The 15526-nt window shown below is 45.2% G+C and overlaps 1 pseudogene across 1 annotated transcript; it reads left to right on the top strand.

Moving 5' to 3' along the window:
- The first annotated feature begins 5799 nt into the window (after nt 1-5799).
- On the top strand, nt 5800-6337 carry LOC114609419 (annotated as a pseudogene). The gene has a single exon (XR_003709505.1). The product of XR_003709505.1 is annotated as a ubiquitin-40S ribosomal protein S27a pseudogene (transcript).
- The last annotated feature ends 9189 nt before the right edge of the window (nt 6338-15526 follow it).

Here is a 15526-nt window from a genome sequence, read left to right as displayed (position 1 = left end):
TTACACACATATCTGTTGACAGCTGTAATCTCTGTGTTTTACTATTTTTTGTACTACCCAAGTGAAAGTGTTCTAAGCAGCATTTGTCATCATTGTCACGTCATTATCCTTACACTTATTGAAAAGCTACTATTCAGAGATGGATAGATCTCTGGAGGGTGAGGCTAGGGAAACATCCGTTTGGTTGTGCACTGTGTTTATGGAATATCCATTAAGTGTCAGACGCTACTCTAGGCACTGGAGTGCAGGGGTAAGAACATCAAAGCGTCAGCTCTTGTAGAGCTAATAGTATCATCTGTGAGTAAATTAAAAAACAACAAAAAATATAATATGAGATTGTTACCCATTCTAGAAAATTAAGCAAGAAAATAGAGTAAGGACAGAGGCTGGAGAGAAGGCTCAGCTCTTAAGAGCATTTGCTGCTCTTTCAAAGGACCCAAGTTTAGTTCCCAGTATTCACATCTGGAGGTACAGTAACTCCAGATTCAAGGAAGCTAATGTTTCTTCTGGACAACTCAGGCACCCCATTATATGTCACACACACACACACACACACACACACACACACACACACACACACTATCCAAAATGGGAAGGTGTCTTAGAGTTTCTATTGAAGAGACACTATGACTACAGCAACTCGTTGTTGTTGTTTTTCGAAACAGGGTTTCTCTGTGTAGCCCTGGCTGTCCTGGAACTCACTCTGTAGACCAGGCTGGCCTCAAACTCAGAAATCCGCCTGCCTCTGCCTCCCAAGTGTTGGGATTAAAGGTGTGCGCCACCACTGCCCGGCCAACTACAGCAGCTCTTATAAAGGAAAACATTTAACTGGAACTGGCTTTTAGTTTAGAAATTTAGTCCATTGTCATCATGTGGGAAGCATAGCAGCACATGGAGAGGTAGCTGAGAGTTCTACAACCAGTTCACAGACAGCAGGAAGAGTGACACTGGGCCTAGCTTGAGCATCTGTGATCTCAAAGCCCACTCCTGTGACACTCTTGTGACTTCCTCCAACAAGGCCACACCTCCAATAATGCCACTCCCATGGGTCTTTGGAGTTATTTACTTTCAAAGCAGAAGGTGTCATTTTACACGGGGTAGGAAGGGAAGGCACTGCTGTCAAAGAACAAGGGGGTTCGTGCTGACCTCATTTACAGTGTTCTGATCACAATACTCAACAAAGCAACTCAAGAGAGGAAGATTTACTTGGGCTCCAGGTTTCGGAGGATTTCAGATTGTAGGGTCTACTTCTTCCACCTAGGCTTCTTTCAGTCACTTTGGGGAATCTCGCAGAACAGTGCCACCAAATGAAGGCAGATCATTCAAAACATGAACCCATGGGGGACATTTGCTATATAAATATCAGGGTGGGCCCTGTTGATATGCAGGAGAACAGCTTTCAGTGAAAGACTCTGAGGTGGGGTGCTGTCTGCAACCTGACCGCAGAGGCTGGAGTAGGGAAAGAAACCTGGAAACAAGATTTCCAGCAACAGAGAAGCTAGGAGAATAGGATTTGCCAGCCAAGCAAGGACCTGTGCTTTCACACTGAGCAGAGTGTTGACTGTGGACAGGGATTGCGGAATCTAACTCCCAGGGTGAACAGGAGCTATTCAAGTGTGAAGTGGAGGGTGCAGTAGCAGCCATAAGGATGCTCTTGTCGTCGTTCAAGTGGGAGATGGGAAACTGGGTTCAGGATGAGCGCAGCAGAGATGCTAGGCAGGGAGGGCTTGCTGGCTAGTCCGCTTCAGAAAGGAAAGGCAACAGTTGCCTTGGTTGGTTCTAGAGCAGACTTCAAGTGTTTTGCCCTGTGCATTGAGATAGATTAAACCTTTGTAGCCAAGGAGGGAAGACTGAAAGAGGTGTTAGGGAGGAAGGGAGCACTGCAGCTCAGTCTGCAGAATTCACATTGGGAAGTCAGTGGTACATGTCAAGGCCAGAATCTGCAATCATACCAATATGTTTAACTTAACACAACAGCAAGGCAGACGCTTCAGTGATACCCTGGAAAGCTGATTGAAGGAGAGGAGGCCGAGGATTGGATGTGCACGGGGCTGTGTCTCATAAAGCTACGGAGATCGAAACAACAGCAACATGGATGAGAAGGAATGTTCCGGAGGTAGAGACTGTCAGACAAGCATGTACAATGAGGTGTTAAGGTCAGATCCAGGCACGTGCCCCAGCAAGGTCCTAAAGAAACAGTGCATCACCCCATACTGGGACACAAGCTCCCATGTTCCTTCTAGCTAACGGGCTACATCTTGAATCCCAAAGACATCCAGCCTCAAGAGCCACTGTAAAAAGGAGCTGGTGTTTTCAAATTCTGACTAAGGATAAATGCAGGGACATGCTGTGGATTAATTAACTAACTAATGTTAATTAGTAACATAAGTTTCTAATGTACCTACTTGGTGTTCTGTGTAGGTACAACCTGTGCAGAGCGTTGTTATCCCCCATGTGCAGCCACTGTCTGCATCTGGCAGGGACTTACTCTGCTGTTAAACCCTTCAAGCATTCCTTCTGTGCCGTATCTGTTACATGGAGCAATACATAATGGACGAGACAGGATTATTGGCCCAAATGGCATTACCAGATGTGAGATGAAGAAGGCTTTCTAGAACCACACACAATATCTGTTGCCTCAAACAGCTGTTCATCATGAATAGAAGATTCACATGGGGCCTTCCACAGTCAGTGACATGGGTGTATAGAATTGACTGTGTATATTCTACCCGAGGCAGAAAGCTGGAAGAGGAATCTGTGGGTCTCAGCTTCTGGCCCTGGCCCCTCTAGCTTTGGCTTCAGACTGTAACTTCCAAACAGTGGGTCCACTTTCTAGAAAGCAGCACAGTAGAGAAAGACTTCTGTTGCATAGATCTGTCTGATAAGGCACATGAGTCTACACTCCTGGGCCTTCAGTATTGGGCTGCCATCTCTAAATCTTGGGGACTGGGCCACATTGTGTCACTACTCTGAATTTCAACATCATCACCTATGCAATAGAAATAGTATTACTATTATTAAAATGCTTATGACAAATTTTTCTCCTACAGTTTATATTAGTCTCTCAGAATAAATTGCGAAATATCATTCCATTTTCTGAGAGTTTGTGTAAAATGTGTGCTATTGATTCCATAACGACTTGACCAAATCTTTGTGGAAGTGTTACAAATGACTGCACGTTGATTTTTTAAAACACGGTGATTATACCTGTTCCATCTCCAACCAGCTTTGTTAAATTACCAGCAGCCTTTCAGTCCAAGAAGCAGAAAAACAGAAGGAGCAGAAGCACACATAGAACCCTACTCTAAAAGCTTGGCATTCTCTGGAAAGTTGCTAATGTGGTCCATGTTGAAAGGCTGAAAGAGCTGGCATTTGAGCCACACAAGCAATAGTAACAGTAGTAAACCTGCACACTCCGGAGGGTAGACCCACACATTAAGGACAAATCCATGTACACACGCAAGAGGGTAGACCCGGGTACTCAGGAGAACCATCCCATGTGTCACCCAGGAGGACAGACCCACACATTAAGGACAGATCCATGTACACATGCAAGAGGATAGACCCAAGTGTCCAGGAGTATAGACCCACGTACTCAAGAGGATAAACCCATGCACTCAGGAGGGAAGCAAATACCCATGCACTCAGTAGGAACAGAGCTTGCAGGCACTAGGTGACTTTCTCTCTTACTGCTATTCCAAGAAGGCTGGGTCCTTGACTTTAGATATTTTACACCCTTTGTTAATCCCTGCTGGAAAGCCATACCCAAAGTTAAGCTTTATAATTTTAGGAATCTCTCAAGCTGGGCTAATTGAATATCAAGATTAATCATCACAAATATTAATAAAGGCTGCTACATTTTATTAATATTTTCTTAGAACCAACTTAGGGCTTTGCCATCTTTTTTTTCTTTTTTCTTTTAAACTGGTCTAGTTTATTATTTTTTAATTATCCATTTTTTAAACCACCATGTGGGTACTGAGAACCAGATCCTGGTCCTCTGCAAGAACAACAAGTGCTCTTAATTGTTGAGACACTCTTTAGCTCTGAGGGTTTGTTTGTTTGTTTGTTTTTTCATTTTTTCAGTTTGAGGCATGCTTTATCTTTGCTCCCATGTTTATTGTTTCAACTCTGACATATCCCTTTTCTAGCCTTTTAAATTAGAATTGTTTTTGTTTTTTGCTTGTTTGTTTGTTTGTTTGTTTTTGTTTTCTAGACAGGGTTTCTCTGTATAGCCCTGGCTGTCCTGGAGCTCACTCTGTAGACCAGGCTAGCCTCGAACTCTCAGACTCAGAAATCTGCCTGCCTCTGCCTCCCAAGTGCTAGGATTAAAGGCGTGTGCGACCACCGCCCGGCTAAATTAGAATTGTTAACTTGCCTTGATTGTAGAAACTGATGGGTTTCCCTGAGACTTTCCTTGCTCTTATGTCTGGTTTCATTAGTGTACAGAACTTGTTCTTTAAGATTTCTAGCTCAAAATGTATTTTGATTTATCTTTACAGCTCAACAAATGTGTGACTTTGGCAAATGTCTGTTCCTAATTGACAGGGATGCATACTGTTAGATAATGGGTAGTTCTATAAATGTCCATGACATCACAAGTTTGGGTTTATATCTTCGCTTTTTTGCTATTTTGTGTACTGATTATATGAATTGCTAAGAAAAGGGGCAGGACAAACTTTTGAAAGCATGTCAGAAAATAGCCTTCCCAGTGAGCAGTCCTCCAGTGTGCTTAAAACAAAGTGTTATAAGACACGGACAGCATGGTCTCATCTGTGCCTTCCCCTAAGATCAAACCTTCGGGTCCCAGCCTCTTTAGACAACAGCCATCACACTCTTTCCTAAGTGACTCATGCCTTTGGTAGCCTTCTTGACTAACATTTCTATCCCCTCCGAAGTAATCACATGACTGGCTCCTTCACACCTCATATGCTCTCCTTGACCAAATGTCACTGTTTCAGAGAGGTCTTCCGAAATCTGTCTGAGAGGCTTTCCTATCCACCCTGGGATTGTTCCCTCTGTAGAACAATCAGAATCAACTACATTCATTAGTTTCTTAGTTGTGTTTGTATGCTGGTTCTGTCCACTATAGTAAACATGTACTTCTGGATAAACAGATGGTTGGTTGATGGAAGGACAGGTGGGTGGACTATCTGATTTTTGCCACTCAACATTATCTGTCCTGTTTTATAGATAGTTCAGAGTGTGAGATCTTTAAAACAAGACTCCTTTTTACCTTTTTGCTGTGTCTCTGGCACAGCACAGCCATTGCTCAGTAAATAACTTCTGCACAGGACACAGGTGACCTTCAAGCTTTCAGAATGCTCTGCTAACAGTTGCCTCACTGTCCCTCAATCAGTTAGCATCTGGCACAGGGTCTGGTATTCAACATAAGCTCAGCGTGTGTTCACAGGAAGAAAGAGGAAAGCAAGGTAGGAAAGACCTTTGTCACATCCGACGAAAGCAAAACTAATTCACCCCAAAGTCAAAATGTGACGAAGAACCCTTTTTCTCCTGGCAAGGTCAGAGGGACTTCATTTCACCTCCCATATTCCCATGAGAAGCCGGGGACATGGGTTGACAACTTCAGAGCTGGAGAGATGGCTCATTAGTTAAGAGCACTTGCTGCTTTTCCAGAGGATCCAAGTTGGGTTTCCAGGAGGCACGGTGGGCAGCTCATAACTGCCTGTAACTCCAGCTTCAGGGGACAGATTGCCCTCCTCTGGGCTCTGTAAATAGTCCCCTTCCTGCTCAGTCAGACATGTATGAAAAATAAATCTTAAAAATAAAAAGGGCCTTTCCGATCCGCCATCGTTGGTGGAGCTGCAGCCACGATGCAGATTTTTGTGAAGACCCTTACGGGGAAGACCATCACGCTCGAGGTTGAACCCTCGGACACTATAGAAAATGTAAACGCCAAGATCCAGGATAAGGAAGGAATTCCTCCCGATCAGCAGAGGTTGATCTTTGCTGGTAAGCAGCTGGAAGATGGCCGTACTTTGTCTGACTACAACATTCAAAAGGAGTCTACCCTTCATCTTGTGTTGAGACTTCATGGTGGTGCTAAGAAAAGGAAGAAGAAGTCTTACACCACTCCCAAGAAGAATAAGCATAAGAGGAAGAAGGTTAAGTTGGCTGTGCTGAAATATTATAAGGTGGATGAAAATGGCAAAATCAGCCGACTTCGTCGTGAGTGTCCTTCTGATGAATGTGGTGCTGGAGTTTTCATGGGTAGCCACTTTGACAGGCATTACTGTGGCAAGTGTTGTCTGACTTACTGCTTCAACAAACCAGAAGACAAGTAGTTGTATATGAGTTAATAAAAAGAAGGAACTGATAAAAAAATAAATAAATAAATAAAAATAAAAAGGGGCTGGAGAGCTGGCTCAGCAGTTAAGAGCACCAACTGCTCTTCTAGAGATCCTGAGTTCAATTCCCAGCAACCACACGGTGGCTCACAGCCATCTGTAATCGGATCTGATGCCCTCTTCAGGTGTGTCTGAAGAGAGCAATGGTGTACTCATATACATAAAATAAATAAATATTTTTTAAAAATAAAATAAAAGGAATTTATGGTGTCTTTCTCCATGGCCCTGCATTATAGAAGAGATGTCACAGCAAGTTGCCCAGAAAACTAGTGATCAGGTGTGGACATGTATACAACTGACTGGTCAGGCAGCTGAGGTGATTCCTCAACGTTTCTTGAACATGGAGATGAAGAAAGAAGAACACAGCACACAGACAATGAAATCTTTCCACTCTCACTATGGGAATATCCCGTGTTATTTTTTTTGGAAGCTGGACTTTTAAATACTGGCTAGCTATCATGGGTACCAGTGAATTCATCGGAACCCCCATCGGAATCTCCAGAGCCTCTTCCTTCATAGACAATGTGCTCTTTGATTGACAGCTCCTTCACTGTCTCCTCCATAGCCTAATGATACACTTGGCCCTGGGATGCATTCAGCAAGAGGTTTAGGTCGGAAAGATGCAGACTTGGGAGCAGCACTTTTTACCTGGGATGGGTAAACATGGAGGGAGCTGTGTGTCTCTACCTGTGCCCATTACAGCTGAACAGATACATGGCATTAGCTGCCCATGATGATCCTGAAGGTCCAATAAAGAAAATAAATACTTTATCCAGAGGAGGGAGAATGGCAGGATGTTGGCCACTCTTTGACATAAAATGTTTCTTATTTCATATAGTAAGTAACCAGCCAAACCATTACATAATATCAGGTCTTTTGGAAGAGTAGAAAAATCTACTGCAATTTGGCTTCTTTGTACCGAGAGGTATAATTTTGGAGAGGTGTGAACATTAGCACTGACCTAATTTGGACTATAAACCTCTGCTGTGTTAGTAATAAAACCTGGTATATCCTATATGTAGAAGTAAAGGCTGGCCAATGCCCAGCAGCCACGGTAGACATGGATTACAAGTGCAAATTAAAATCAGGACTCGGGTGTCTGTCATCCACCCATCAGATCCTAATGGCATGCTACTGCAGGATTCATTATATAAAAATCTCTGCTATTATGTTGTACAAAGTGAGGCTGAGGATGACGAGCTTGAAGATTAAGAAATGGCCTGTATATTCTGTTCTCTATGAATTCTTAAAAGGAACATTTTAATATCTAATGTGTATATTTGTGATGTATATTACATTTCAACTCAGCAGTTCTTTGTAAGATTAGAGAAAAGCAAAAGTCAGCAAAGCTAGAATGCATGGACCTTCACAGTCTTATGGTCGCACACTGTAGAGTAAGCAGGTTGGTCTGCAGAAGGACTTCCGGTGCCAGCTCTTGCATCAGAGCCAGGGTGCCACATCAGCTAGCAAGCTTATTGATCAGGCTGCTTGCCAGGTTCATCCCTGGAGCTTCTGTGTCAGACAACCAGTCTAGGAACCATTGAATTTGAGGGACTCTCCCAGACATGAGATTCAAGGAGGTTGTGATTCCAGGCTTGTCCTTATCTTCATTGAATATGGTCAGAATGAGGGTGGAAATGACACTAAGTCCCATCTGTACTGTGACTGAGCTTCTGTGCCATAACGGACTGTGATCCCCAGCAGTCATTCAAACCCTTCTGTCTGTAGGTGAGGTGCCACCTTCCTGGTGTCAACAGGAAATTACAGCTCCAGACATAATGACTCCATCCGTCTATCTATCCATCCCATAAACAACCAATGAACGCCAATAGTCAGTTCTACTGAGGAGACCAATGAAGACGGAAAAGTATACAGAGAGTAGAGAAAGAGGAGCATATTAGGGGCCATCTAGAAGGAGCATCTTATCTAGATTTGTGGGAGTCAGCTGATGCAGGCGGATGACTGGAAGCTGGTCACCATGACAAGGAAAGAGTTATCATCATCTATTTTCTGAGATGAGTACATTTCAACTCTGGACAAAAAGAAAGGGGAGAATATCTGAGCAGGCAAGTTGACAACCCAGAAGCCTGTCACAGAAGCCACACAGGGCACAATGGTTAGGCCTTAGTATCAGTGGCTGACTTGTCAGACGCTAACACTGGGGAAGCTGGGAAAAAGATTACAGAAACTCGGGGCATTTCTTTGAGAGTCCTCTGCAAATCTGAAATTTAGTTAAAGTAATCACTCAGAATAGTAAATATCCCAGGTAGTTACAGAGAATTTATCTTTCTGAATCAAAACGATATAAGAAAACAGAATATAATTGAGGACGTATGTACATAATTTGAGTGAATAGTCCAAGTTTAAAAGAACATCAGTTTGCACACCTGGGTACAGAAGGGCCAAAGCCCTTCTACTAGCTCTATAAGAAGCACCCCTGGGACACAGGTGTCCTAGGCCAGCCAGGAACAGTTCAGACTATAAGTTCATATGCTTACAGTACAAGTCTCTAGAGCTATTGGGCCAAGTTACTACTAGCTGAGTAAAACACATATTACTTCTCAAATCTGATCACAGTACTAACACGGCTGGTTCCTCCTCTCCATCATCCATGCTTTGCCTCCCCTTGGCTTCTGGATGCTGTTGACTATTCCCAGTGCCCCATGGCTTTTAGATGCATTGCTCAGATCTCTACTTCTTTCTTCCTACAGTGTCATACCCACTGAGTCATGTCCTCCTCTGATAAGGACACCAATCAGTAAAGTGACCTCCCTGTCAATTGCATCTACAAAGACCTTATCTCTAAATAAGATCACATACACAAACACTAGAGGTTAGGACTTAAACTTCTCTCTGGGAGAGATGCAGTTCAACTTACAAAGTTTCCAACCAATCATTTTGTCCTTTGGCCCTTGCACGCGGTCCCCTGGCCTCTGAGAGAGAGCTAGAACAGGTTTCCAGACTCCCTGTATTCTCATACCTCTGTGCCTGCCCTGCCTTGGGCCTTCACACAGGTGTGTTTTCCCATGCTTCTTTTACCTTGGAAAATCTTATCTTCCAAAACTCAGGGGACATTTCTTCGACTTTGTGAGTCTTTTCTCCCTCCTACTACAGATTAGTTTTGTAGAGCTGTGACAAAATACCAGGCATTGGAGAGACACTTTTGTTCTTTTAGAGGTCCATCCGGGTACCATTGGCATGGAGAAGCAGAACACCTCACACTGTGGCAGCCAGGAAGCAAGGGGAAAGAGGAAGGTGTCAAGTAAAATGCAGCTCCAAGGCCATACTCCTGTGATGTACTTCCTGCAACTACCTATACCTTTTAGCCCCTGTCAAGTGCCATTATACTGTGAACAAATCAAGAGTTGAGTCTACTCAGTAGAGCCCCTAAACTTCCCAGGCTGTAATCAAGAGACACCATCATAGAAGAATACAGCCTTACCATCTCATCTCATAGGTGATGCTGAATCTGGACAAGTTGGTCATCACCGTTGCTTATATACCATATGTCAGAATCAATTTCTGGGTTTTCTGTGCCTCTCAAGCTCATTTTTATCAAGTATGGCAAACTGGAACATGGCCACAGTTGCTGTTTCTGCTCTTCTCACTGGATTGCAAGCTCTGTGAGGACAGGGACTAGGGATTCTATCTCCTCCATGGAAGCTGTATGCTGGTGCCCTGCATGAAGAACAGCATGGGATAGGAGGCAACCTCACACCAGTGTGTTTGTCTGAACAGCACAGCCTGGCCTTACCAAATTGTGACATTCCCTTTACTCGGGTCAGCACTTCCCATGGGTCAAGTGTAGGCAGCCAGTGAATTTCCAACCTGATTTCCTCTGCTCTGGTCTCCCTGGGAGGTCCCTGTGGTAGACACAGTCTGGCTATGCCTGGAGAAAGCTGACAACTCTGGCTGCTCACTCCCGGGACTGCTCTGAGGGACTCTGCAAATAGCCACTTCTGCCGGAGGCTGTTCCAGAACCATAATGTAGCATTCATTGGCTGCGGCAGGGTGTGTGCTGGCAATTCACAGACCAGGCCAGCACAGCTCTATAACAATCTGGGTCTGTGCAAGGGCCAGCCTTCTTTCTCTCCTTATTAGCAATTTTCTTCTTAGTCATCTATGTCTCAGAATAAACCCTTCCTTCCCTCTGCCAGGGATCTTTTTCTTCTCATGCTCTGACTGGCACACACAGCAAAGTCAAAGTCAAAGGTTCTTTAAAGAGGATCTGGCCCCATCCTCCTTCCCACAGGTGGGGAAACTGAGGCCTGGGGTGGATGGGGGACACCTGAGATCATGCAGAAAGCTGGCATGACATACGGAGGGAACTTATATCCTTAACTACTCCATAAATGGCTTTTTCCCTCCACTGAACTCTCTCATCACAGCCTGGCCCCTCAGGATCAAAGAGAGTTCAAGTTTAATTAACATTTAGTCCAGAAACAGGCTCTAAAAATTTGCCTGAACCCCTTCCCTGGCCCTGTCCACCACATTGACAAATCAAAGAGGTACTGTCCCATAAGAGTGCAATCTGCACAGGGCAGAAAAAGAGACACTGTTTGCTATCCAAAGGTCACATTTCATGGAATATTAGAGGTAAAAATAGATTTGGATATTAACCACAAATTCAAAAAGAACTAACTCAGTTTGATTTAGCCTTTCATTGAAACAAAAACTGGTTTCTGGTTTGTTGTTTATGTATAGTTTGCCCACGTGCCAATTTCAATCGGTGTCTTACTATCACAGAGAAGTGCTGGAAAGATGGCTCACTGAAGAGAGGAGCACATTCTCTTCTGGAGCACCCAAGTTTGGTTCCCAAAAGCCACACCAGGTGACTCAGAAGCTTGAACCTCCAGCCTCTAGGTGTCTGATCCTGTCTTCTGGCCTCCATTTACACCGCAGGTATGTGCATACACTCAAACGGGCATACACATGGTCTTAGTCAGTGTTCTAGTGCTGTAAAGAGACACCATGACCACAGCAATTCATAAAAGAAAGTATTTAATCAGGGCTTGCTTACGGCCTTAGAGGTTTAGTTCATTCTCATCTTGGTGAGAGCATGGGGCCATGGAAGCAGACCTGCTGCTGGAGAAGTAGCTCAGAGTTCTACATCTGGATTCATAGGAAGCAGGAAGAGAGAGACACTGGGCCTGGCATGGACTTTTGAAACCTCAAAGCCCAAACCAGTGACACACTTCCTCTAAGGTCATGCCTACCCTGAATATTGCCACACCTACCCTAATAAGGCCACACCTACCCTAATAAGGCCACACTTACCCTAATAAGGCCACACCTACCCAATAAGGCCACATCTACTTCAACAAGGCCACACCTTCTAACCCTTTCAAAAAGTACCAGTTTCTAGGCATTCAAACATATGAACCTATGGGCCTGTTCTTATTCAAACCACACATATGCACATACACATGGAAAAAAAAATAAAGTCTTAACAAATGAGAAGAAGAAAAGTTTATATGGAATCTCATTAAAACTTTGTGTCCTTGTAATCTTAGTACTTTAGGAGGCTGAGGCAGGAGGATTGCTACAAGTTCAAGGCCAGCCTGGGCTATAGAGCAAAACATTGGCTTAATACAGACAAAGCCAGCAACTATGAAAGCAAAACCAAAACTAAGCCCCAAATGTGCATGTGGTGGAGAGATCCAGGACTACAGCAAGGTCAGAGTGCCACCTGCTCGCATCTGGGGCGCCGCCTGCTCGCAGCAGGCAGCTCCCTGGGTTTAAAACAACGATGGACTCTGGCAGCAGTTGTGTTTCTGGTCATGCCTCTAAGCAACTCACTTCTCTCTGCTAGACTTTAGTTTTCTCTTTCAACTACAGGACCCTCGAGGCTATCCCCAGGATTCATACGCTCCATCTAAAGGTAGCATGAGAAAACACTGCCTTACAAAGTCATCATCACAGCGGAGAGACGTCAAAGGGTCAGTAATGAGGAAAATGATGGGGAAGTGACTGCCAAATGTCTCTTAGTTAAGATGGCTGAGCCTTGGGAGAATTACAAATGGCACTCTGGCTCTCTCCCAGGAAGGATGCACCTCTAATGTTTTCTGTACAAACAGAAAATGAAAGGACATGTCTGTTAGGGATGTCTGTCCGTTTCTGTGGATGGGAAAACTCTGTTCATACTTTCTTTAGAGCAGCAGCTTGCACAGCTCAGGGAGTGCAGAGAGCTTGCAGTTGCTGGTGAAGAGCCTGGAGCATCTATGGGGACAGGGTCTTGATGGACAGACCAGGTTTCTTAGATCTGGCCATACTTGTGTCATTGTAGTGGAAAGACAATGCGACTGAATGTCTGGGTGTCTTGGTTTAGATCCATGCTCTGTTACCTTCTTGTCAGGGTGAGACAGGCTAGGCTGACTCCATGACAGGCTTCAAATTGACAGTTCAGGAGACTGGGCCTAAAATCTTTGTTTCCAAGAACTGGGCAAGTCCAGGCAAGTCTAGACCTCAGAAGCTGCCCTGCCACCTGGCCTGAGGCAAGGACAATGGGTCAGCAGCAGATTCCAGACTTCCTCAGTAACAGTTTTCAGACTTCCCCAGCAACAGCTTCCAGCCCCCTCCCACCCTCCATCCTCTGGGCCCCAGCAATGGTTCTGGAATGGCTCTAGAGATAGAGCCAAGATTAAGATTGTGAGTCACCATCCTCTGCACCTGTGCTGTTATGCCTGATCCTCCATCTCCATGCATTTCCCTGAGAAGACTGCTCAAGTTGAAATCCAAGCTTGGGTGGTAGGCTGCCAAGTGTGTCTCCTTGTTCCTGTTTTGATCCTTGTTCCTGTTTTTATTCCTGTTCCTGTTTGTGCTCCTGTTTTGTGGGGAGTATAAAAGGGAGCTACACAGTTGAAAATACAGCATTTGGTTCTTTACCAGATGACTCCTTGTCTTTCTTTCTCTTGCCCTCAGCCCTCCTCCGATCCAAGGAACTCAGTCAGCTATGCTGGCGTAGCTGACAAAGATGAAGGTCACTTACTCCTCCCTGGAATTCCCCTAATGTGCCTTAAATCAGGCCTGTGAGTGCCCTGGGGTGTCTCCATCTTGGTAATGGGAGACCTCAGCATGCTGGACTTCTGCAGAATAAAAAACGTTCTTTGCTATTTGAGTCCAGGGTATCATTCTTCAGCGAATCAGGGACCCTAACAAGGGAACACTAGAGCTGCTGGACCACTTACTCTCCCACATACCTTGTCTGTATATAGTGTGAAGACCCCAGGCAGTGACTAGAAGGATGCAAAGAGAGACTGTGTGGCCTGGAATCAGAGGATGGCTCTGGGATTAGCGGCCTCTGTCTTTAGAAACATTGCTCTTCAACCATGTTCCCCAGGTCATAGCAACCAAGGGACTGAACCGGGGAGAGCTAGCTTGGAGCCTTTTGCCTAGGTCAGGAATCCAGCCCTCAGCACAACTCAAAGGGACAGGCCTCTTCCTGGCCACCTTCAGGAGCCCTTTCCCAAGCATCTGCACAGGCCAGTGCAGTCAGACTTGATGGATAAAGATTCCTCCTGCTTGCCTGCTCCTTCTCTGAATCCTGGAGCTGAAGTATTGACGAGCTTGGGTTTGGATGCAAGCTAAGATTTTGTTGTCTGACTTGAATCATGGCCAGAAGTATGTGTTTAAATCAAGAAGCAAGGCTCGCTGTCTCTCTCCTGCTCTGCCCCCTCCCCCACCCCCGCCCCCCTGCACTGTTCAGGCATGTGGCAGGGACGCAGGGGAGTGGCAGGATGTGTGTTTGGGGCAGAGGTGTGAAGGCAGAGGGAACTTGGTGTTGTGTATTAGGGAAGGACAGAACATCTGGCCCATTCGGTTCAGCCTCCATTGGCATCATCTGTTTTGTTCTTCCTTGGGTGTTAGACAGAGGCAGAGGGAGCTTCGCTAGGAGGCCAAGTAGGGGAGGGGTTGCTTCATGAAACAAACCCTGTGTAGGGCTGTGCACAGCCACACTGCCTAGTGAAAAGCAATCAAGTTAAGAGGAAGGCTGCCGTCATCTGGCCTCACGTTTCTAGGACTAGGCTTTTAAAGACTTCATCTGCAACACACCACAGCCTACAAAGGAAAGCAAAGCAAATGGCCACTTGAGATCAGCCTCTTGGTACACTGGGGACAATTCTTGCCTCTACTCCTTCTCTCAGTCAACAGTGGTGCTTCTGAAGCCCTGGCTGTGTCTGATGCTTTCTTGACTTGTTCTTGGCTCTCATGGGTATCTAACACTCTGGAGGACTCCAGCTGGGAGTTGGTGAATGAAGAAGGAACACACAGATGAATACAGCATGCACTACTGCAGATATACACTGTAGGGGGGGAAATCAAGAGTCCTCAGTCACGCAGGCACTTGTTGGAGCAGCTTCAGGGTGATGCTTCTGAGGTATTCAAAACACACTCTCTATCTCTGGGAAAAAAAAAGTACTGTTTCTTGCATAGGCAACAATCAAGCTTCCGTTCTAGAGAGCACACCTAGCTGCTGTCAGAAATGATCAATAACATGAAAATATTTGCTTGTGGGTGGCCTCAGAGAGTCCAGCTGAGAATGTCAGGATGGCTCCAGGGCCTGTTTGTCATGATTCTTTCTGACTTTCCTAGTCCAGGACTCGGGACCTACTGCATTCATATCAGCTGACATGCACAAGGCCCACAGGACTCAGAACTATTGCACTCATACCCTCTGACTTGCACACAGCCCAGAACTACTGTGCCCACACCCTCTGACTTGCACACAGCCCACTTGACCTGATCACAGACTTCTCAAGCACTCCAGTTTCACCACCTCCTGGTCTTGCCTCCCAGATAAGCATCTCTTGTCTGTGTATGTTCGACCATGAGCCAACCATAAGAGTTCCTTTCAAATGAAGCTTCCACTAATCCCTTTACTTTAGATTACTCTCCACAGTGTTCACAGGGGCTGGTGATTGTCACTCTTCAAATTAAAGGTTTTGACAGGGCAGTAAGGTCCACATGCTCCTCTGAGATTTGGTGTCAGCTTGATCAGAAAGCTCTGTGGAGCCAGTGGGCACTAGTATTATGTGGGACAGTTGGTTTACTGTGGGGAAGGGAACCCTGGGGACTTTAGTTCAATGTGTTGATGCCAAGATGAAATATAAGGCAATTGTAACTCAAGAGCCTTCACTCTACGGAGGGGTACTGCAGGC

Source organism: Grammomys surdaster, unplaced genomic scaffold (genome assembly GCF_004785775.1).
Source record: "Grammomys surdaster isolate TR1022 unplaced genomic scaffold, NIH_TR_1.0 125956, whole genome shotgun sequence".
Lineage (NCBI taxonomy): Eukaryota > Metazoa > Chordata > Mammalia > Rodentia > Muridae > Grammomys > Grammomys surdaster.
The sequence above is the reverse complement of the archived record's forward strand: the minus strand, read 5'-3'. Positions and strand labels throughout refer to the sequence as shown.